The sequence below is a fragment of the Sciurus vulgaris genome, assembly GCF_902686455.1.
Source record: "Sciurus vulgaris genome assembly, chromosome: 6".
NCBI classification, from domain to species: domain Eukaryota; kingdom Metazoa; phylum Chordata; class Mammalia; order Rodentia; family Sciuridae; genus Sciurus; species Sciurus vulgaris.
In genome coordinates, this window is record NC_136466.1 from 162,183,657 (window position 1) to 162,209,581 (window position 25,925).

Sequence of the window (25,925 nt, forward strand, 5' to 3'; positions counted from 1 at the left end):
TATATATATATATATATATAAAATGTCTAATGTAATGGTTCTGCATGGTTTTTGTTATTCTCTAAGCAATTGTTCTCTTTGTTTTTATGATCCCAGTCATATAAGTATTTTGGTTTTTTACTATCATGTGCTGTGGTTGAACATAACCACGTCTGTTTCAAGGAGTTTTATACAACCATTCTATGACCCAAGTTCATGTTATCCCTAAATAGTCGCTTCAGAAGTCTGGAGAACAGCAGGTGGAGCAGAAGCTCAAGATGACCCACCGAGTAGAGGACCTGCTGCATTTCCGGCTGCTGAGCATCACCTGATTAATAAAGTTACTCAAAGTATTAAACAAAGATCTCTTGTCCTGGAAATGCAGCTTAGTTTATTCTGTTTTTATTATTGTATCACTATTCCATTTGTATATCAGATAATCAATGAAGAAAGACCAGGTTAGAACTTAATGTTTCAAATCTACACTTTGAGGATCCCAGTTCATTGGCCAATTGTGAGGAGACCAGAAAAATTAACTGCCATCATGAAGTTTGTACACTAGCCTAGCCAGAAAAATTTTAAATTATGAGAATTTATAATGCATTTTGAACCACATTCTTAAAATCATTTTGTGATAAGCAGATTAATATGATTAACAGTGTTCTGTACAAGATAAGAATTTATGCAAGTGTACAGTTTGAACATGGGTGTTTTATTTTGGGTATAATTTTGTTGAGATGATCATCATTTTCTCAAGAAACAACCATTTTCCTCAAAGATATACAAGACCACTGAGTTAAGCCAAGGGTCTTAACAAGAAAGAATATCAAAATCAACATATGACCATGTAAATGAAGTGTAATATCCTAATTGTGTTGCACTGAATATTATGCAAAATAAATAAAGCCCTTCTACTTTCTTAAAATCAATAACTTCTTTGATTAAAAATGTTATGTCAATAGTTGTACTTTATGAAAAATAATTGCTTTATTCAGTTGGGGTATATACATAGAAAGATAGTGTACTTTTCCTAATAAAGAAGATAATTAATTTTCAAAGAAGCTAATGAATTTGGATTTTCCTACAGTAATATTAGCTTTTTAACTGTTAAAGAAATATTCTAAATATTGGACAATTGAAATAGCAAAATCCTTGCAAAAGAATTTTGATTTTTGTAAAGGAGAACATTAAATGTTTCAATGTTATCTGGCAAATTCCATGCTATGTATCAATAGTTATAGTATAATAAAATGGTTATATATGCATGACCTATACTTTATGAAAAATGTTCTTCCATGATGAATACTCTGTTCAAAAAATGCCTATATTGTTTTACTTTCTAAGTTGCACATATTGCATCCTTTTTCTATTTAGTGTGAATCAGCACATTTTATTAAAGAGCAGAAAGCCATGCTCAACATGGTGTAGGGGTTGATTCAACTGTGTGCAATTGATATGTTCCTAATATATATGCTCTGGTAATTGAAATATTGCAAAAAGACAGAAATCCCTAATGCACAAATGCAAATGCCAGAACTATTGCTTAATTTATTGGCAATTATTACATCTATGATTATTATTATAAATAATCACTAATATATTCAGCAGATGAACTGAAGCCTATTTCGTTGATCTAGTAGGTCACTTGCTGGCACCTCTCTTGAAACGCTAATACCAGGAATGAATTTGATAGGTTTAAAACAGTCACATACACCACACACCCACCAAAAAAAAAAAAAAAAAAAAAAAAAAAAAAAAAAGAAAGAAAAAAAAAAAGAAAAAGAAAAAAGAAAAGGTAAAAGCAGATTTAAGTACTTGGAGATGGCCTCTGAAGGTTTGCCAGTCTGGGATGAACGTTCCTAGTTGTTGAGGGCTATTTGCAGTGGTACTCTCTTGGTTGAGGCCCTGATGGTTAGCATACATCTCACAGAGGCCGCGGAGCCTGCAGACTGCAGACCGCCCCTAATGATTCCTGCAGCGATCCATGACGCACACCAGGCAGTGATGGAGTCGCCCAGGAGAGGCACAGAGCACTATGGCTCTGGCCTCGAGAAGCAGAGGTGGGCTTCCATGGCTGAGCTCTTCTTCTTCTTTCCCTGTGTTGATATTCTCATCTCATCGTCATTGGAAAGCTGTCACTTTTTTTTTTTTTTTTTTTTTTCTGACAATTTTAGAGAGTAAAAAACCCTCTGGCACAATTTGTTTTCCAGAGCAAAAGATTTAATTGATAGCAATGAATTAGAAAGAGGCAGAATAAATCAGCTTCAGTAAATGCGTTGCTAGGAAATTATGTTGTTTTTAAAAAATATTTTATTTTTAGCAGTAGATGGACAAAATACCTTTATTTATTTATTTATCTTCAATAATTCCTTTGGATTGTTTAATTTTTTTCTTCTTTTATTTTTACAGACTGCATTTTGACTCATTGTACCCAAATGGGGTACATCATTTCATTTCTATGGTTGTGCACGATGTAGATTCATACCATTTTTGTGATCACACATGTTCTTAGGGTAATGATGTCTGTCTCCTTCCATCATTTTTCATGCCCCACTCCCTTTCATTTCCCTCTACCATAATCTACAGTTCCTCCATTCTTCTCTCACTCCCACCCCCCACCTCCATTATATATCATCATCCCCTAAACAGGGAAAATATTCAGCCTTTGGTTTTTTGGGATTGATTTATTTCACTTAGCACGATATTCTCCAATTCCATTCATTTATCTGCAAATGCCATAATATTATTCTTCTTTATGGCTGAATAATATTCCATTGTGTATATATGCCAGAGTTTCTATATCCATTCATCTTTTGAAGGGCATCTAGGTTGGTTCCACAATTTAGCTATTGTGAATTGAGCTGCTATAAACATTGATGTGGCTTCGTTATTTATTATATGTGGTGCTGAGTACTGAACCCAGTGCTTCACACATACTAGGTGAGCTCTCTACCACAGAGTCACAAACACAGTCCCAAATTTTTGTAAATAATTGTATTAAAATGGACAAAAAATTCACAAGAATTTAAGTGAAACATGAAGTGATTTAAAATATTAATAAATTGCATGTGATTTTAGTTGTTTCCATTCACAAGAAACAATAATGTAGAGTGTTTCTGATACAGGATACTTCTTTGAAGATTATGTAAATAACTGCTAGAATAATGAGTATATAAATAATCTATCATGAAAAACAAGAACGAAGTGATTAATATACAAAATAAGGACAAAAAATGCATATATCTTTTATTCAAACTAGGGAAATTCCAGGTTTCTGACTATTCTTATTTGCTATAGGATTTAAGAATTTTTACCTGGTAAATGACAGCCACTCACCATTGAACTGCTAAAGTGCTAAACTCTTAACAACCAAAATTTCATTTCATGGATATCAAACAATAGAAACTCAAGAAGTTTCTAGAAAACATCCCTCTTTCTCATTCACACTTATAATTACAATCAACAAAAATTAGTGGCCAACTGACTTTTATCTGCATGTGAAATTATCTTTACTTCTTCAGAAGAATGATGAGCCCTTAGGTCCCATGTCTTCTAGGTGTGATTGTCTCTGGAGCCCTTCCTCTCTGTAGGGACACAATCAGTTTTAAAAAACTGCTAATAACTGGGGAATCGAGCATCGCAACCTGTGGAGTTCTACTTGAGGATAACAGGAATGAGTCACTGTGGCCTTCAGGAGAAAGGGGCAGGGGAAGCAAGTAACTGGCCCCATGGCGATTAGGGAGTGGGGAGGAGAGGTGAGCAGACAGAGCTCCTTGCGCAGGAGCTGACTTTCAAACCCTCCCCTGTCACCGCCCGTGGCAACAATTGCGCGGGTATTTATCGGAGGTGGACTGAAAATAAACTACTTTTCCTATATTCACTAATTTATAAAGGAAGAGAGACTTTGAGAGAAAGATAGGCTTTGCTTAAGGAAGAGAAACTTAGCTTATCAGGAAGAGAGACTTTGCTTAGAGGAAGAGAAACTTTGCTTAGAGGAAGAGAAACTTTGAGAGAAAGATAGGCTTTGCTTATAGAGAAAGTTTTAGAGAAAGACAGGCTTCTACGCTTATCAGAGATCTATTTCTTCTTAGAGTTCTGCTGCTTCTTCTTACAGGTGTGTCCTGCATCCTGTGAACTAGGTGCTATCTATCTGAGGGCTAGCTGCTTCTTCTAGCTGCTTCTTCTCTCTGCGAGGTTCTTCTCTCTGCTAGCGGCTGCTTCTGCTTACTGCTGCTTCTGTTCTCTGCTAGCTGCTGCTTCTGCTTACTGCTGCTTCTATTCTCTGCTAGCTGCTGCTTCTCTCTGCTAGCTGCTTCTTCTCTCTGCTAGCTGTGCTTCTGCTTACTGCTGCTTCTATTCTCTGCTAGCTGCTGCTTCTCTCTGCTAGCTGCTTCTTCTCTCTGCTAGCTGCTTCTGCTTACTGCTGCTTCTTCTCTCTGCTAGCTGCTGCTGCTGCTTACTGCTGCTTTTTGCCTTCTGCCTACTGCACGCTTACATTCCCTCCAGGAGGCGGAGGGCAGGGCCACGCCAGTTGAGATCAGGCGAGGAGCCAGCTGCCCTATCACAGCAAAGGTTAAAATGAGCAGGCACAAGCAGGAGCACTTGGGAACACTGTGCTCGCGTTGTGTGCATGGACTTAATTGAATACGGCCAATGATAAATCACCTGGGTGTGCTTATGTTAATCAACCTCCTCACCGCCTGTGTGATCAAAGCAACCTCTGGCTAGCTGCCAGGCACCATCCCGGCGCTGTTCACACAGCATAGCCCCCAACACTTCCCTAGAGGAAGCCCTGGCCTGGGGGGCCAGGAAGGGTGGCCTGAGTGCTGACCAGTGGAGCGACTGACTTTTTGTTAGAGTTATATGCCGTCCTCATTCACCATCCGCCTGGCTTCTTGTGCCTCATGGCTTCCTGCACCTGCTCCCAGCTCCAGTACCTGCTAATCCTACAACCCAGCAGCAGGTGACAGAATTTTATTTGTCCAGTACAGTCACTCAGGAAATGCTCGGCATGTCAAAATATCACCTGCTGTCCACATACTCTCCTGGGAGAGTGCCTCCTAGGAGGCCCGACAGCAGTCACCAACAGTTACCTCTGGATACCTGCTGATGTGATCGTGAGGATGACTTGGGCAGACCAACCTGGCAGCCTGGGATGGATTTTTTTTGTTTTCAGTTCATGACTGGTGAAGGACTTCCCTTTCTAAGAGGAGGCCAGAATATTCAATGGGGTGTCCTTTGATTTAGAGTCCACCTCGTCAGGAACTTTGCTGGGCTTGTTACTGATTTCAAGTTTTACCTTAATTCATAGACCTTATTCATCAACCTTGTCATTTACTCCAACAATTTGATAGGTAGGTGGGTACAGATAGGTAGCCAGATGACAGAGAGGAGAGAGAAGGGAAAAAAGGAAGACAGAAAAGCCACACATATTCTGTGTCCTCAGAAAGATAATTAAAAACTACAACTGCAGCTGAGAATGTTGCTGCTAAACTGATGTGTTTAAGCTCTGTTTTATGCACTGCTAGTGATGTAATCTCACAACCTCTTCAGGCATTTTTATGTTTGTCTCAAAATCAGAACATCAGATAATTAACCAAGTATTGACTGTGGTTTTGAATTTTAAGTACTTGTGTGTCCATTTTTTTGTGATTTGGGAAAACCACAAGTTAGAGGAATTAAACATGAATTTTCTATTTAAAATGATAATAATAAATATATACTTGGTCATTGTTATAGCACGTTACAAATATTATCTGCAATGAAGTGAACATATATAATTCATGGACTATATTATCTTTAAAATTAATATATTTTAAAATGTTTAAATGCTCAGTCTCTTCCTTTTGGGGGGAGTGAAACTGGAATTGAACTCTAGGGTGCTTAATCTCTCAGCCAAATAACTAGCCCTCTTTTATATTTTATTTAGAGGCAGGGTTTCCCACAGTACCTTTATTTTTTTTCTTTTGGGTTGTTTAAATTATTATATTTTTTTATTTTTTATTATTTTTAAGTTTGTTTTCATTGGTTATACATGACAATAGAATGCATTTTGACACAGGTACACAAAAGGAGCATGACTTCTCATTCCTCTTGCTCTGTGTGGTGCAGAGTTATACCAGTCCTATAGTCACACATATGTATAGGGTGATAATGTCCTTCTCATTCCACTATCCTTCCCTCCCCCTGTCCCCCCTCCCCTCCCCTGACTCCCCTCTGTCCAATCTAAAGTTCCACCTTTCTTCCCTACCCACCCACATAATGGATCAGTACATCTGCTTATCAGAGAAAACATCCGGCCTTTTGTTTTTTGGGTTTAGCTTATTTTACTTAGCATGATACTCTCCTGCTCTATTCATATTTCCTGGAAATGCTGTCATTTCATTCTTCTTCAAGGCTGAGTAATACTACAATGTGTATATATATACCAGTTTTTTTATCCATTTGTCTGTTGAAGGGCATCTAGATTGGTTCCACAGTTTATCTATTGTGGATAGAGTTGCTATAAACATTAATGTGACTGTGCCACTGTATTATGCTGATTTTAAGTCCTTTGGGTATAAACCAAGAAATAAGATAGCTGAGTCAAATAGTGGTTCCATTCCGAGTTTTCTGAGGAGTCTCCATATTGTTTTCCAGAGTGGTGGCATCAATTTGCAGTCCCACCAGCAATGTATGAGTGTACCTTTTACCCCACATCCTCACCAACACTTATTATTCCTTGTAATCTTGATAATTGCCATTCAGACTGGAGTGAGATGAAATCTTAATTTTGACTTGCATTTCTCTAATTCTAGATATGTTGAACATTTTTTCATATGTTTGTTGATCAATTGTACCTCTTCTTCTGTGAAGTGTCTGTTCAGTTCCTTAGTCCATTTACTGATTGAGTTTTTTGTGTTTTTTTGATGTTAAGTTTTTTAAGTTCTTTATATATCCTGGAGATTACTGCTATATCAGATGTGCATATGGTAAAGATTTTCTCCCATTCTGTAGGTTCTCTCTTCATGTTATTGTTTCCTTTGCTGAGAAGAAGCTTTTTAGTTTGAATCCATCCCATTTATTGATTTTTTAAAAAAATTTAAATTTGTTCTAATTAGTTGTACATGACAGTAGAACATTTGATAGATAATACATAAATGGAGAATAATTTCTTTTTTTTCCAATTGTACATGTTATAGGATCACATGAGTCATGCAATCATAGATGTACATGAGATAATAATGTCTGTTTCACTCTAATATCCTTCCTACCCCCATACCCCTTACCCTTCCCTCATTCCCATCTACCTAATATACAGTAATTCTATTCTTCCCTATTCACCCCCTCATTTTGAATTAGTATGCACATACAAGAGTAAACATTTGGTCTTTGGTTTTGTGGGTTTGGTTTATTTCACATAGCATGATAGTCTCCAACTCCATCCATTTATCAGCAAATGTCATAATTTTATTCTCCACTTATTGATTCTTGATTTCATTTTTTATTTTACTTCTCTCACTTTAGGAGTCTGGTTAAGGAAGTCAGGTCCTAGGCCTATAAGATGAACATTTATTCTAGTGCCCAAGTCTTTGATCTCCATTTTGAAAACTACAGAACACAAAAGAAAGAAATTGACAAAGAACTTAGGAGATGGAAATATCTCCCATGCTCTTGGATAGGCAGAATTAATATTGTCAAAATGGCCATATTACCAAAAGCATCATATAGATATAGTGCTATTCCTATTAAAATTCTGATGTCATAGAAAGAGCAATCATGAAATTCATTTGGAAAAGTAAGAGATTCAGAATAGACAAAGCAATCCTTAGCAAGAAGGGCAAAGCAGGAGGTAACACAATACCAGATTTTAAATTATACTATAGAGCAATAGTTACAAAAACAGCATGGTATTCACACCAAAATGGATAGGTAGACCAAGGGTACAGAATAGAAGATACAGAGAAAATCCCACATACATATGGTTATCTCATACTGTACACAGGTGCCAAAAACATAGATTGGAGAAAAGATAGCCTCTTTACAAATGGTGCTGGGAAAACTGGAAATTCATATCTAAGAAAATAAAATTAAACCTCTTTTTCTCAGCCTGCACAAAACTCAACTCAATGTGGATCAGAGACGTAGGTCCTAGAACAGAGAGCCTGCGCCTAATAGAAGAAAATAAATATAGACCCAAATCTTCACCACATCCACTCAGTTGTTTTTAAACTTGAGATCCTCCTGCTTTGGCCTCCAGGTCCTCTGGCGTTACAGGCTCCTGGTGTCTTTTTATAGTTTACGTAAGTAGGAATTATGCAATTCTCATGTATAGTGATCGTACATACTGATGGGGTACAATGTGAAATTTCAACAAATATATAATGTATAATTATCTGATCTGTGGAATTGGCATATCTATCACCTCAGACCTTTATCATTTCTTTTTGTTGGTAACATTCAAAATACACTCTACTATCTATTTTTAAATATTTATTCTTATTTGTTGTCAACTCTAGCTGTCCTGCTGTGCTGGAGAACATGAGAACCTCTTCCTCCAGTCAACCTGCACTGGTGTGCACGTTACTGATTGCTTTTCCACCCCTCCCTCCCCTCTACCCTGCCCAGGCTCTGGAAACCTACCATTCTATTCTCTGTCTTTGAGATCAACAATTTCAGCCTTCCCACTAAAGCAAGAACATGCAGTATTTGTATTTCTGTGTCCAACTTGTTTGTTATATCATTCTCCATTCCCATCCACATTGCTGCAACGGACAGTTTTATTCCTTTGATAGCTCAGCAATATTCAATTAAGGAGATACTCCTTTTTATCAATTCCTCCTTTGATGGACACCTAGGTTGATTTCATATCTTATTGTGAATAGAGCTATAAAAATATGCACGTGCAGATGTTTCCTTGACATACTGATGTCAGTTCCTTTCTATATATACCCAGTAGTGCGATTACTGAATCATATGGCAGTTCTGTTTCTGATTTCTTGAGGACTTTTATACTTTTTTTCCACAGTGGATGTAGTAATTTATGTTCTAAGTATACAAGAGTTCCCTTTCTCCAAATCCTTATTAACCTTTGTCACTCCTATTTTATTATTAGTAGTCAGTATAACTGGACAAGATGATATCACATTGTGGTTTCGATTTACATTTCCCTGAAAATTTGTGCCATTGAGTAATTGAGTCATACACTTGCTGGCCATTTGTATGTCCTCTTTTGAAAACTATCTATTCAGGTCATTTGTTTCATATCTTAATCATCTTTTTATGTTTGTGGAGCTCTTTGAGTCATTTCTTTCTATATTCTGGGAATCAATCCTTTGAGAGGTGAGCAGTTTGTAGATATTACTCCCACTCCACAGGGTGGCTCTTCACTCTGATTATTATTTCCTTTGATGTAAGCGGATTTTCAGTTTGACATCAAATTTGTCACTTTTGGTTTTGTTGCCTGAGCTTTCGGAGTCATGTATAAATGTCATTGCCCAACCCAAGGTGGGGGGTATATTTATGTAGTTTATCCACTTTGATTGATTTTTATATCTGGAGGGTGCCTAATTTATTTCTTCTTTTAAATATCCAGTTTTCCCAGTGTCATTTACTGAAGTGGCTGTCTTCTTTGCATTTGTCAAAAAAATCAGTTAGCGGTGCCTTTGTGTGTGCCTGGGTTCTCTATTTTGTTGCTGGTTTCTCTATTTTATGCCATGATCGCAGTGGCCTGGCCAGGAGAGCTCTGGAGTGTGTTTTGAAGTCAGGTGCTGCAATGCTTCTAGCTTTGTTCCTGATCAGGATGGCTTGGACTACTCAGTGGTTTTTGTGATGCTCTATCAATTTTTGGAGGTATTCTTTTTCATGTTTTTTCCTGTTTTTATAAGGAATGTCCTTAGTATTTTGACAGGGATTGTATTGACTCTGTAGATTGATTTGAGTTATATGGACAGTTTAGCAAGAATAATTCTTCTGATCCAGAAGCAGAGGGTGTCTTTACATTCTTTGTGTCCTCTTCAGTTTCTTTCACTTTTGTCTTCTTTGTTGTAGAGATCATTAATTCCCTTGGTTCGATTTATTCCTAGATATTTTAAATTTTGGACCCATTGGGAATAGGACTACCTATCTTAATTTCTTCCTCAGAGATTCCATTATTGGTGTCTAAAAAGATTTTTTTTTTTTTTTTTTTGGTATCCTTTAACCTTACTGAATTAATCTGTTTAATAGTTTTTCTTGTGTGGGGGACTTTTTAGGTTTTTCTAGATATAAAATTATGTCATCTGCAAAGAATAATTTGGTCTCCTCCTTTTCTACTTGGACCCACTTTCTTTCTTTTGCTTTATTCCTCTGTTCAAAATAGACTTCCTGATACTACATTAAATGAAAGTGGTAACAACACACTCCTGACAGTCCAGATTTTAGAGGAAACATTTTTTTTTTCTTTCTTATGATATAGTCTGTGGATTCCTATATTTTGCCTTTATTATTATGTATAACATTTTAAATGTGCTATTAGGTTCAGTTTCTCAGTATTTTATTTGAGTTTTGCATCTGTGTTATCTTCATAGATATTTGCTATAGTTTCCTTCCTTTTATTAATTTTATTTTTGCCCTCCTCTGGTGTCAGGGTAATGCTAGTCTCAGAAAGTGAGTAGGGAAGGTCTCCTTCCTTTGTAATATTTTGGAATAGTTTTGGAAGAATAGGCTTTAGTCCTAAAATATTAGGAATCATTCAGAAGTGACACCTTGGACTTTTCCTTATTGGGAGACTTTATTTCTTTTTAACTGATTTAATCTCATTTATTCATTTCTTTGGGTTTCTATGTTTTTATGGTTCAATTTTTCTAGGTTCTGTGTATCTAAAGATGTATCAATTTCTTCTAGATTTTCTAATTTTTTGAGTATTGCTTCTCACAAGACTCCCCAGTGATCCCTTATGCTTCTGTATTATTAGTGGCCATGTTTTATTTATAACTCTGATTTTTTTTCTAGTTGGGTCTTCCTTCTTTATATTTTGGTTAGATTTACTAAAACTTTGTTGATTTTGTGCCTCTTTGCACAGAAATCAATTTTACTATTTATCTTTGTAAGTTTTTCACTCTCTATATTGTTAAATTCTGTTCTGATCTTTGCTGTTTCTTTCCTTCCCTAATTTTGGTTTATTTTTTCATGTTTTCTAGCTCCTGGAGAAGCATCATTATGTTGTTTACTTGAAAATTTTCAGACTATTTAATGTAAGCAAATATTGCTCTAAAATTTCCCTCTTGCCTGCATTTATCTATTGTAAGTACAAAGGGAAAATTCACCCTGAAACAAACAACAAAAACATGCCTGCATGTGATTCTCAACTCAGTGTGGATTGTCATCTAAACTTTGCCAGATGTGAGGTTCATAATTCATCATGAATTTACACTCACGTATACTTGTACTTAAGAAATTCTGAACAATTAATTTTTAAATTTCTTCATTATAATATTTTTGTTATCCTTTCAAATGTTCTTATTGTAAAGATAGGCTTTCTTTAATACCTCATCTGACTACTGAGAAAATAGCTGTGCCGTTTAATATCATGAAGTTATTAAAAATAAATACATCTATGTAAGCAAATTTGAAATGATGTACAAGATGTAGTGTTTCATAAAAATAGTGAGTTAATAACAGAACCTATGCATTGCCTGTCTATTTACCTATAAGTCTCTTTTAGTTAAAAAACAGATAAAATACAATTTTTTCTTAGAGTGAGAGGATGACAAGAGACAAAGAGAAATAGCCTTCTATGGCTCACCTAGTGTGGCTATATTTTAGACTGACTGCCATCTAATGTGGGCCAGGCCATGGGTGGCATTCAGATGTGTGTCCTTTGATTCCTAGATTCCATATAAGTTTCCTATCAAAATTTTGAAGTATCTCAAAATTTTTCACTTAACACGATATGAACTTATTATCCAACAGCTATGGAGGTCAGAAGTTCAAAAATTAAGGTATTGGCAGGGCTCTGCTCTTTCTAGACACTCTAAGGGAAATCGTGGGTTTTTTTTTTTTTTTAATGTTATTGTTGTTTGTCCTTTCTGGTTTCTAAGTTCCTCCCATATTCCTGGACTATCATTCAGCTCCAATTTCTGTTTCTGTCATCATGCACCCTTTCTCTCTCTCTCTCTCTGTCTCTCTCTCTCTCTCTCTCTCTCTCTCTCTCTCTCTTTGTGTGTGTGTGTGTGTCTTTCTCCTATTTTCTTTTTACTAAAAAAATGATCACATCAGATCCACCCAGAAAATGGAAAATTTTCTCCTCACCTCAAGATTCTTAATCACATCTGCAAATCCCTTTGTCCTCTAAGATGGCATATTCAGACACAGAGACTAGTCTGTATATGTTTGGGAGAGAACAATAATTACTCCATTTGCAGAAGTCCAGGCTACAGACTCCTTGGATATTCGCTTCTCAGGAAAGGTGATCAGAGAGCAAGATGGAAGCTAAATGGAACGTTCATTAAAATCTCCAGTTCCCATCTCCCCTACAGCATTCCGCTGGACCAAAGAAGCCACATGGCCACCCACAACAGCAATAGGGTTAGTAAGAATGCTTGGTGCAGAGTAAGAGCACACAAAGTAAAACAGAGCTACTGCTGCATTATGGTAGTTTTCGGCATGGAGTGAAATCTCTTTGCATAAAAATCAGAAAAAAAATTGACGTCATAACCTAAGCCATGATAATTCTACCCAAGTTTCTGTTTTAAAGACATCTTCACTTTTTACAGGTTTTCATAAGTAAATATTGTATTTGTTCATTTCATGCTGCTATAAAAATAACTGATACTGAGTGATTTACTTTTTCAAAGAATGACTTTATGACATTTGGTGGTAAATGGAAGGATCTGGAGACAATCATGCTAAGTGAAATAAGCCAATTCCCAAAACCCAAAGATCAAATGGTCTCTCTGACATGTGGATACTAGCAAGCGGGTGGGGAGGGAATAATAGAAGTTCATTGGATTAGTCAAAGGGCAATGAAGGGAAGGGAGGGGGTGGTAATAGGAAAGACAGGGCAATGAATCCGATATGACTTTCTTATGTTCATATATAAATACACCACAGTGAATCTTCATATAGTGTACAACTACAAGAATGGGATCTTAATTAGAATAAGATATACTCTACATTTGTACAAATGTGTCCAAAAAGACTCTACTGTCACGTATAACTAAAAAGTAAATAAAATAGTATATAACTTAATGCACTTTCAAAAAAAAAAGAATTTTATTTATTACAGTCTGTGGGTTGAGGAGTCCAAGCTCCAAGAGTCAATATCTGAGGAGGTCTTCCTTGATGTAGACCCTATGGTAGAAGGCAGAGGGCAAATAAGGCTAGAAGACCAAGAAAGGGCTGGGGGTAGGGCTCAGTGGTACAGTGCTTGCCTGGCATGCCTGAGGCACTGGGTTCAATTCTCAGCACCTCATATAAATAAATAAAATAAAGATCTATTAAGAACCAAAAATAAATACATTAAATAAAGAAGACAAAGGAAAATAAGTGAGACAAGAGAGAGACAGAAAGACATGGGGCTGAACTTTCCCTTCTGTTGTTTTTCTATAGGAACGTCGCTAATCCGTGCATTCCTTTTTCACTGCCTAATCATGTCTCCTTAGGCTATAACTCCATACGTTGCTGCTGTGGTCATTAAGTTTCTAATGTATGCTCTTTGGAGGATACATTCACACCTCAGCAATTTTCTTCTATTGTCTGACTTTCTTTTTAAAGGGGTTGTGTCCTGATTTTACAGAGTAGGAAAGTAAATAAAAAAGCAGAAAATTAGAGTTTCTGCGAAACAGATGGTAAATTGCTCAAGGAAAACCTTCCTCTTCTGGTTGAGCCTATTTCCTTCAGGGTATTTTTAAGCAGACACATCTATAAGAGGATGCCTTAGCCCTGGTGGGAAGGCACCCTTGTTCTTCCTTCAGCCTCCTGAAGAGAGCTCTACAAATGGGCCAACAGCATCAATATCATGAACTCGATGTGTGGATTCCACAGCAGATATTCTGGGTTGCGCACTGAAAATTGTGCTTATGGAACTCTTATTAGGAAACATTTCCCAACCTTGTTTTATTATTTATGGAGTCCAGCTACTGTAGCTCAAAATGAAATGTTTCTTCTACAGAGGTTAAAAAGAAATTATATTTTAAGATGAAGCTTAGCCATTTTATAAAGAATCAAGCAGCAGATAGTCTCGGATAACTAGAGAAATTAATATTTATCTAATACATGATGGCATTTCCATTACCAGTCTTTGAATAGGGTGACGGAGGATTTTTTCTCCATTATGAAGAAATAAAGCATTATGACTTTGGTACACTAGTCAAACTCATTTTCCGAAAGGTCATCTTGTTGTAACAGCTGTACATTGAAAAATATTTTTATCCAGGCTTATCTGAGTGGGTAGATGTTCACAAAATAATTTTGCTTATGGGATGACACTTTCAGAACTTAACTATAGCCAGAATGGCTGCTGTGTTCAGCTGTTATGTTACCACTGGGGCCTTTCATGGGAATATCACTTTCTGCCTTTTGATTGCATTTTTTAAAATTTATGTCCTAAATTGTTTTGGATTACATCTGGCATTTCACTTTTGTACAGGTAGGCAATATTAACTGCTTAAATGAATAATAAATTCCACACACTTCCAATCTATAAAAAAAGGAAAGCAATAATTTTAAACAATACCATTAAATGGATTTAAAATATCAAAATAATGCATGAAACCTGCTTCAGAATAGAAATATACCAGACTCCTGGTTATAAAACTCATTTCACTATTATAAACAAGTCTCAATAAATAGAAAGTGATTGAAATCACACGTGGTATACTCCCTGACTAGAAATCTTTATAAATTTATGTATTTATTATTTATTGATACATAACATTTCCATAATAACATCAGGAAAACATTCATTAGATTCACCTGTGTTTGCAAATGATGCTTCCCTTAATGTCACATTGACAAAAACAGATTAATTGCAACACTATTTAATCTGCATTTAGACTCTCTTTTAGAACAAATTTTTAAATTACTGCACAATTAAATACTATGGTTTAAAACAAAATGAAAAAATGAATCCTTATTTATTTTGTCTTCCTGTGGCCTACTACCCTTTCCAAATTACTATTTGTATGGAAGAAATCTAAGGAAAAAAGATTCAGATAGGTTAGATTTCTAATTAATTAGAAATAATCTAATTAATTTAAGGTAAAAGATAATTAATATAAGGTAAAAGTTTAATAACTTAAGGTTATTTAAGGTAAATAACCCACACTGATATAAAGATCCTTTGAAAAGGCAAACAAGTATATCTGTATTCTTGCTTAACTTCTTAAGTACAGATGATATTAGTTTATTTAATTTTTTTGAAAAAAATATATATATTACAATCTACTAAGGGAACAGAAGTAAAACAAGATGAAATTTCATAAGCTCAGTAAACTTGTATTTACCTCTACCAAATAATTAGACTCAGATTATAATTTCTTATTTATTAAAATATATTATTCAGAACCATAATTATTTTCTTCATTTAATATAAAAAGATGATTCAAATTAATAAACAAAAATATTTTTTAACTTTTTTAAAACATTTTCAGAATATTCAAGATATTAGTTTCAATAGATAGTAAAACTAGGGATTCAAGGAGAGGTTTTATATTAAAAATTGAGCTAAAAAATGAACAATTTCACCCATTTTCAATATAACTTGTATTATAAGATATAACATTTCTATTAGAAATGATTCATATGTATTTTCATTATGTAATCATTAGAAAGCATAAATCAGTTTGAGGTCCTGTGTTAGTTTTCCATCTCTATATTGAAGTACTTGAGAGAATCTACTTATAAAAAGAGAAGTGTCTCTGGTTCAGTCCACCACTGGTTGGCCCATTTGCTCTGGACATGTGTTGGGGCAGAGCACCTGGTGGGAGCACATTGAGAAACACCCACATCACGGCTAAGAAGCATGAGAGTGAAGAAGGGAGAGTCCCGCAGGCCTTTGGAGGGCATTCCCACACGTCTTACTTCTTCAGGGTCCAACCGTATTCCAATATCTCCTCCTTGGGGACCAAGCTTTTTCTCTTGGGCTTTCAGTGGACATTAAACATCCAAACTACAGCAAAACTGCGTTATCGTTCTAATATCAATAAGAATGTTAAAACAAATCTGCATTCAATGTGAAAGAGTTTAAACTCTTCTTTTTGAAATATTCCTCCCAATCTGCATGCTTATGTGTGTTAATATGGGAGAAAAAAATTAGTTTTAAACATGGAATCTTCACTATTGTACTTGAAAAAAAGTCAGTATGTTAAAATATTGTATGTTGGTCTGCCCGACTCCCACACCGAGGTTGGATGCCATCACTGAGTGACCCCACCTGATCCCCACACCGAGGTCGGACCCATCGCTGAGCCTGCCTGCCTGTCACCCTACTGCTGAGGGACACTGCACTTGCCTCTGTGCTGACTCAGCACACCCTCACTGGGGCTCCCTTCTTTATAGGCTGGTGCAGGGTTTTGGAATTATTCCTCAGGGCGTGGCCATCATCATCAGAAGGGCAGCTCCCTTCCTGAGACACCTACAGGAGACTGGAGGCCCTTTGACAGACTCAGGATTCAAGAAGAGGAAGTAGTGAGAGTCTCAGGACCAACTTAGACACACCAGGTGAGTCTCTCCCAATGGGAGGGCTCCCTGGACAGGGCAGTAGTCCCAAAATGCAGGGAACTTGGTGGAGTAGAGTGGCCCACTGGGACTCCCCCACTGGAGCCATGAACCTGATCAACTGGGAGCATTGCAGAGGAGGGTACCATAGCAAGAGGCTTTGACCCAGAGTGAGGGTCCCAGGGCCGGGCACAGGAGGAGACCACAGGCAGCTTCTAAGAGGAGGGCCAATCAGCAAGACAGTCACTCGCAGGGCCAGGGTCCCTGAACCATGCGATAGTTCCAGACTCCAGGGAACGTCACAGAGGTGGACTGCCCAACGGGAGACTCACTCACAGGGTGAGGCTACCTGGCCCAGGCAGTAGCACCAGTCCCCAGGGAATGTAGCAGAGGAGGACCACTCAGTGAGAGAGTCCCTCTTACAGCCAGGCTCCCCAGTCCAGGAGTAGGTCCGGACCCCTGGGAGTGTCACAGAGGTGGACTGCCCAGTCCAGACGGTAGTTCTGGACTGAAGGGAACTTTGTGAAGGAGAGCTGCCAAGCAAAAGTTCCCCATGAGGTGAGTCTTCTCCACTGGGTGAGGCTTTCTCACCAGGGTAGTAGTACCAGAGACAAAGGCCCAGACCAGATGTGCCCCTGTCCACAGTCTAGACCCTCTTTGGCTGACCTTCAGTCAACAAGTGGAGGTGCCTCTGCCCACTGACAGGGAATATACCCAACCTGAAGTACACCACCCCTAGAGGGGCAGCTTCCTTGTGGAGCACCGCATTATCAAGTTCCTCCAAGACTTCAGGCTACTGAAGGCTAGGAGGTAAGTTATTGAAAACCTACAGGGACACTATAAGTCACTAGAGGAAATCGGCAATATCTCAGAGTTTCACTACTAGAGGGGTAGATACCTGAGCAATATGAGAAACAAGGGAAGAAAATGTCCCTTTTCAAACAAACCTAGTTGCTACATCAACAAAATCCAATGAGAGCATGGGAGAAGAAATGTCACAAAGGGAGATCACAATGTACATAAATAAAATGATCAGAGAAGCAAACGATGAGATGAGAGAGAAATGCAGGCTTTGAATGAACACACTACTCAACAGTTAAAAAAGCAAATGCAGAAAACAAGAGATCATTTCAATAAAGAGTTAGAGATACTGGAAAAAAAAAAAAAAAAAACAGAAATCCTTGAAATGAAGGAAACAATAAACCGAGTTAAAAACTCCATAGAAAGCACAACCAATAGGATAGAACACCTGGAAGACACAACCTTGGACACTGAAGACAAAATATTTAATCTTGAACACAAAGTTGTCCAAACAGAGGAGATGGTAAGAAATCATGAACAGAATCTACAAGAATTATGGGATATCATAAAAAGGCCAAATTTAAGAATTATTGGCATTGAGGAAGGCACAGAGAAACAAACCAAAGGCATGAATGATCTATTCAATGAAATAATATCAGAAAATTTCCCAAATCAGAAGAATGAAATGAAAAATCAAGTACAAGAAGTTTATAGGACTCCAAATATGCAAAATTACAACAAACCCACACCAAGGCACATTATAATGAAAATACCTAACATACAAAATAAAGACAGAATTTAAAGGCTGCAAGAGAAACAAATCAAATTACATTCAGGGGGAAACCAATATGGATATCATCAGATTTTTCAACCCAGACCCTAAAAGCTAGAAGGGCCTGGAACAACATTTTTTAAGCTCTAAAAGAAAACAGTTGCCAACCAAGAATCTTTTAAAACCAGAAAAACTTACCTTCAGATTTGACAACAAAATAAAATTCTTCCACGGTAAACAAAAGCTAAAAGAATTTACAAAAAGAAAGTCAGCGCTACAGAACATTCTCAGCAAAATATTCCATGAGGAAGAGATGAAAAAAAAGGAAAAGCCAAATAAAGGAGAAACCAAGGCATGTTAAAAAAAAATGAGCCAAATGACCAGGAATACAAATCATATCTCAATAATAACCTTGAATATTAATGAACTTGAACTCATCAATAAAAAGACATAGACTGGCAGATTGGATTAAAAAAAAAGATCCAACAATATGCTGCCTGCAAGTGACTCATCTCATAGAAAGAGATATCCACAGACTAAAGGTGAAAGGATGGGAAAAAACATACCAAGCACATGGACTCAGCAAAAAAGCCAGGGTATCCATCCTCATTTGAGATAATGTAGATGTGAAGCCAAAGTTAGTCAGAAGGGATAAAGAAGGACATTTCATACCACTTAAGGGAAGCATCAATCAGCAAGACATAATAATCATAAATATCTATGCCCCAAACAGTGGCTTGTCTATGCACATCAAACAAACCCTTCTCAATTCCAGAAATCAAATAGACCACAATACAATAATACTAGGTTATTTAAACACACCTCTCTCCCCACTGGACAGTTCTTCCAAACAAAAATTGAACAAAGAAACCATAGATCTTAATAACACAATCAATAATTTAGACTTAACGGACATACATAGAATAAACCATCCAACAAAGAACAAACACACTTTCTTCTAAGCAGCACATGGATCGTTTTATAAAATAGACCATATTTTATACCACAAAGCTAAGGTTAGCAAATACAAGAAGATAGAGGTACTACCTTGTATTCTATCAGATCATAATGGATTGAAATTAGAAACAAATGACAGAATAAAAAACAGAAACTACTCCAACACCTGGAGATTAAATAACACACTATTGTATGATGAATGGATAACAAAAGACATCAGGGGGGAAATAAAAAAAAGTTCTTAGAGGTAAACTAGAACAAAGTTACATCAGATCAAAATCTCCGGGACACTATGAAAGCAGTACTACAGGAAAATTTATTTCATGGAGTGCATTCAATGAAAGAAGTTAAAAATCAACAAATAAATGACCCAACACTATCGCTCAAAGCCCTAGAAAGAAGAACAGAGCAACACAAAAAGTAGTAGAAGACAGGAAATAGTTAAAATCAGAGCAGAAATCAATAAAATTGAAACAAAAGAAACAATCGAAAAAATTGACAAACAAAAAAGTTGTTTGTTTCTTTGAAAAAATAAACAAAATTGATAACCCATTAGACACACTAACAAAGAGAAGGGGAGAGAAAACTCAAATTACTAAAATTGAGAATAAACAAGGAAATATCACAACAGACACGATTGAAATAAAAAACATAATTAGAAGTTATTTTGAAAATCTATACTCCAACAAAATAGAAAAATCTCGAAGACATCAACAGGTTTCTAGAGACATATGAATTGCCTAAACTGAACGAGGAGGACATAAACAATTTAAATAGACCAATTTCAAGTACTGAAATAGAAGAAGTCATCAAAAGCCTACCAACAAAGAAGAAAAGTTCAGGACCGGATGGGTTCATAGCCGAGTTCTACAAAACCTTTAGAGAAGAGCTCATTCCAATACTTCTCACAGTATTCCATGAAATAGAAGAGGAGGGAACCCTCCCAAACTCATTCTATGAAGCCAATATCACCCTGATACCTAAACCAGACAGAGACACATCGAGGAAAGAACATTTCAGACCAATATCCTTAATGAACATCAACGCAAAAATTCTCAACAAAATTTTAGCAAATCACATACAAAAACATATTAAAAAGATAGTGCACCACGATCAAGTGGGTTTTATCCCAGGGATGCAAGGCTGGTTCAACATGAGGAAATCAATAAATGTAATTCACCATATTAATAGACTTAGAGTCAAGAATCACATGATTACTTCGATAGATGCAGAAAAAGCATTTGATAAAATGCAGCACCCCTTCATGCTCAAAACACTAGAAAAAATAGGGATATGGGAAGATTCCTTAACATTGTAAGGCCATCTATGCTAAGCCCATGGCTAATATCATTCTAAATGGTGAAAAACTGAAAGCATTCCCCCTAAAAACTGGAACAAGGCAGGGATGCCCTCTTTCACCACTTCTATTCAATATCGTCTTTGAAACTCTAGCCACAGCAATTAGACAGACCAAAGAAATAAAAGGGATATGAATAGGAAAAGAAGAACTCAAACTATCCCTATTTGCTGATGATATGATTATATACTTAGAGGAACCAGGAAATTCCATCAGAAAACTCGTAGAACTCATAAGTGAATTCAGTAAGGCAGCAGGTTACAAGATCAATGCTCATAAATCTAATGCATTTTTATACATAAGTGATGAATCTTCAGAAAGAGAAGTTAGGAAAACTACCTCATTCACAATAGCCTCGAAAAAAATAAAATACTTGGGAATCAATCTTACAAAAGAGGTGAAAGACCTCTACAAGGGAACTACAGAACACTAAAGAAAGAAATTAAAGAAAACCTTAGAAGATGGAAAGATCTCCCATGTTCATGGATTGGCAAAATTAATATTGTCAAAATGGCCATACTACGAAAAGTGCTATACAGATTCAATGCAATTCCAATTAAAATCCCAATGACATACCTCACAGAAATAGAGCAATCATGAAATTCATCTGGAAGAATAAGAAACCCAGAATAGGTACAGCAATCCTTAGCAGAAAGAGCGAAGCAGGGGTATCACAATACCAGATCTTCAACTCTACTACAAAGCAATAGTAACAAAAACAGCATGGTATTGTTACCAAAATAGACAGGTAGATCAATGGTACAGAATAGAGGACATGGTCACAAACCCAAATAAATACAATTTTCTCATACTAGACAAAGGTGCCAAAAATATGTAATGGAGAAAAGATAGCCTCTTCAACAAATGGTGCTTGGAGAATTGGAAATCCATATGCAACAGAATGAAGCTACACCAATATCTCTCATCATGCACGAAACTAAACTCAAAATGGATTAAGGACCTCGGAATCAGACCAGAGACTCTGCATATTATAGAAGAAAAAGTAGATCCAAATCTTCAACATGTCAGTTTAAGACCAGACTTCCTCAACAGGAGTCCCATAGCACAAGAAATAAAAGCAAGAATCAATAACTTGCATAGATTCAAACTAAAAAGCTTTCTCTCAGCAAAGGAAACTATCAGCAATGGGAAGAGAGAGCCTACAGAGTGGGAGAAAATCTTTGCCAATCATACTTCAGATAGAGCACTAATCTCCAGAATATATAGAGAACTCAAAAAACTCTACACCAAGAATGCAAATAACTCAATCGACAAATGGGCTAAGGAAATGAACAGACACTTCAAAGAAGAATATCTACAAGCAATCAACAAATATATGGATAAATGTTCAACATCTCTAGTAACAAGAGAAATGCAAATCAAAACCACCCTAAGATTCTATCTCACCCCAATTAGAATGGTGATTATCAAGAAAAGAACAACAGGTGTTGGCGAGGATGTGGGGAGAATGGTACACTCATACATTGCTGGTGGGCTTGCAAATTAGTGCAGCCACTCTGGAAAGCAGTGTGGAGATTCCTTAGAAAACTTGGAATGGAACCACCTTTTGACCCAGCTATCCCACTCCTTGGCCTATACCAAAAGGACTTAAAATCAGCATACTACAGAGATGCAGCCACATCAATGTTCATAGCTGCTCAATTCACAATAGCCAGACTGTGGACCCAACCTAGATGCCCTTCAGTTGATAAATGGATAAAGAAACTGTGGTTTATATATATATACAATGGAATATTACTCAGCCATAAAAATGATAAAATTATAACATTTGCAGGAAATGGATGAAATTGGAGAATATCATGGTAAGTGAGATAAGCCAATCTCAAAAAAAACAAAGGATGAATGATCGCACTGATAAGTGGATGATGACACATAATGGGGGGTGGGAGGGGTTAGTGTTAGGGTTAGAGTTAGGATTAGGGAGGGAGGCAAGAATGGAGGAAGGACTGTATAGAGGTAAAAGAAGGTTGGGAGGGGTAGGGGGAAGGGAAAAAATAACAGAATGAATCAAACAACATTACCCTATGTAAATTTATGATTACACAAATGGTACTCCTTTACTCCATGTACAAACAGAGAAACAACATGTATCCCATTTGTTTACAATAAAAAAATTTAAAAAAAAAAGAAATCACACTGTGTTTTATTCTTCTAGCAAACTAATATAGCAAGCATGAGTTATAAGTTGATCTACAATGCAAGACATTGTTTTAAAAATACAAAGAAAAAGTGAAATAAGAAAAAAAATCCCAATGACGTACCTCATGGAAATAGAGCAAGCAATCATGAAATTCATCTGGAAGAATAAGAAACCCAGAATAGCTAAAACAATTCTTATCAGGAAGAGTGAAGCAGGGGTATTGCAATACTCGAACTTCAACTATACTACAAAGCAATAGTAACAAAAACGGCATGGTATTGGCACTAACATACACAGGTAGATCAATGGTACAGAATAGAGGACATAGACTCAAACCCAAAAAAATATGCAATTTTCTCATACTAGACAAAGGTGCCAAAAATATGCTATGGAAAAAAGATAACCTCTTTAACAAATGGCGCTGGGAAAACTGAAAATCCATACGCAGCCGAATGAAACTAAACCCTTATCTCTCACCCTGCATAAAAATTAACTCAAAATGTATCAAGGACCTTGGAATCAGACCAGAGACCCTGCATCTTATAGAAGAAAAAGTAGGTCCAAATCTTTGACATTTTGGCTTAGGATCAGACTTCCTTAACAGGACTCCCATAGCCCAAGAAATAAAAGCAAGAATCAATAACTTGGATAGATTCAAACTAAAAAGCTTTCTCTCAGCAAAAGAAACTATCAGCAATTGAAGAGAGAGCTTACAGAGTGGGAGAAAATCTTTGCCATGAATATTTCAGATAAGGCACTAATATCCAGAATATATAAGGAACTCAAAAAACTCTACACTAAGAATGCAAGTAACCCAATCAACAAATGGGCTAAGGAAATGAACAGACATTTCACAGAAGAAAATGTACAAGCAATCAGCAGATACATGAAAAAATGTTCAACATCCTTAGTAATAAGAGAAATGCAAATCAAAACTACCCTAAAATTCCATCTCACCCCAATTAGAATGGCGATTATCAAGAATTCAGGCAACAATAGGTGTTGGCAAGGATGTGGGGAAAAAGGTACACTCATACATTGCTGGTGGGGCTGCAAATTAGTGCAGCCACTCTGGAAAGCAGTGTGGAGATTCCTTAGAAAACTTGGAATGGAACCACCATTTGACCCAGCTTTCCCACTCCTTGGCCTATACCGAAAGGACTTAAAATCAGTATACTACAGAGATATAGCTACAACCATGTTCATAGCTGCTTAGTTCACAATAGCCAGGTTGTGGAACCAACCTAGATGCCCTTTAATTGATGAATGAATAAAGAAACTGTGGTATAAATATAATGGAATATTACTCAGCCATAAAGAATAACAAAATTATGGCATTTGCAGCAAATGGATGAAATTGGAGAATATCATGCTAAGTGAGATAAGCCAATCTCAAAAAATCAAAGGACCAATAATAAATGTATGATGACACATAATGGGGGGTTGTAGGGGGCAACAATGGAGGAAGGAGGGACTGTACAGAGGGAAATAAAGGTGGAAGGGCTGGGGGGAGGAAAAAGTTACAGAATGAATCAAAAACTATTACTCTATGTAAATGTATGATTACACAAATGGTACACCTCTACTTCATGTACAAACAGAGAAACAAGATGTATCCCATTTGTTTACAATAAAAATATATTTAATAAATATTGTATATTGTTAAAAAACAGATAAAGTTTTAAGGTTTATTGCATTCCACATTTAGATAATTAATACTCATTAATTAAAGGTTTAAGGCAAATGATAATAAGTGAATTTTTAAAAAGATGCCACTCATTCAATTCTCCTTTCTCAGTACATATGAAAGTAATAAATAGCTATTCAGATTTTAAATTCTGATGGTTTTTCATGTGTTGTTTGTCTTCTGCCCGGAAAACATATTAGAGTACACACCATTTAAATATTCGAGTATAAGCTGTAGCATTAGAGTACAAAGTCTGTGTTTTTAGCATGTATTTAGGCCTATGTTGAAATTCTTAACTTTAAAATTTTTATCTTAAATCTTAAAGTATTTTCTTTTAGATTTGCCAACAAGCTTACCCACATTAAAGGAAGATGTTTCAGAAGTTCTGGGGCGAGACGGAGGGCCAGAAAAACAGGCACGGGTCTTCTGGGAATGCAGTTTCAGGTTTCATTCTCTTTTCTTTACAAATACTCGATTTTCAAATCCCATGGAGAAAATGGCTCCCAACACCTGTTCGACTGGGTGGGAGTGAAGCCATGGTCTTGCTCCACATCCCAGAGAAGGAGATTTGGACACAGCTTGTACCTTGTGGGCTAAAGAAAATCCTGAGGAAGTGAGTCAGGAACAGGCAGGTCCTGGGAAGAACTTCATGATTGGAATTTCACAGATAACCGCCCATTCCAAAAATTAGTTCTGCGTATGTGCTAGAGAGTTCTGACTCCTGAGAGGCTGGGGTGTGAGAGCCTCTATGGAGGTTTTCTGCCTTTGGAGCTGGAAGGGACACACCAGATGAGAACAGAGGAGGTCATCGCCCAGGTGTCGTGAAGGAAGCAGAGACACACTTCATAACATAAGCTGTGAAAATAAAAACCACGTTTCTTTAATGTTCTGTGGAAATCCTGTTTTTCAGCACCCTCCTGTGACAAGACTTTAGGAGAATGATGAGCTGAAGGAGAAATTGAAAACTGGAGTAAGGGGGAGGAGGACATGAAAGATGTCAGGCGGGTTAGTCAAAATGCAGACGTAGCATGTCAGAATGACCAGAAAAGAGTAACAAAGCTTAACCGAAAAGTTAGAGTAAAGGACAAAATAATTCATGAAAGAAAAAGTAATTTTATGGTCCAAATGTGTGTGTCCCCTCATAATTCATACAATGAAATCCTAACCCTAATGTAATGGGGTTAGGACGCGTGGTCCCGGGAAGTTATTAGGAGTCCTCATGATTGAGATCAGTACCCTTAGGAAAGAAGCCCCAGACAGGTCTCCCCAGCCACCTCCACCTTGTGAGGACAGTGAGAAGTCGCAACCCAGAGGTTGGGCCTCACCGGCATCCCACCCCACCAGCACCCTGACCTTGGACTCCCAACCTCCAGAACTGTGAGAATTAAATTTCCGCTATTGTATAAGCCCCAAATGTATGCCATTTTCTTATGGAAGTCCACAGATTGTGAAAAACAACAATAAAAGTATTCCTCTTTGCTAATTTTCTTAGTACTTTGTAACACAGTACTACTGATTTTGTTTGCAACAGCAT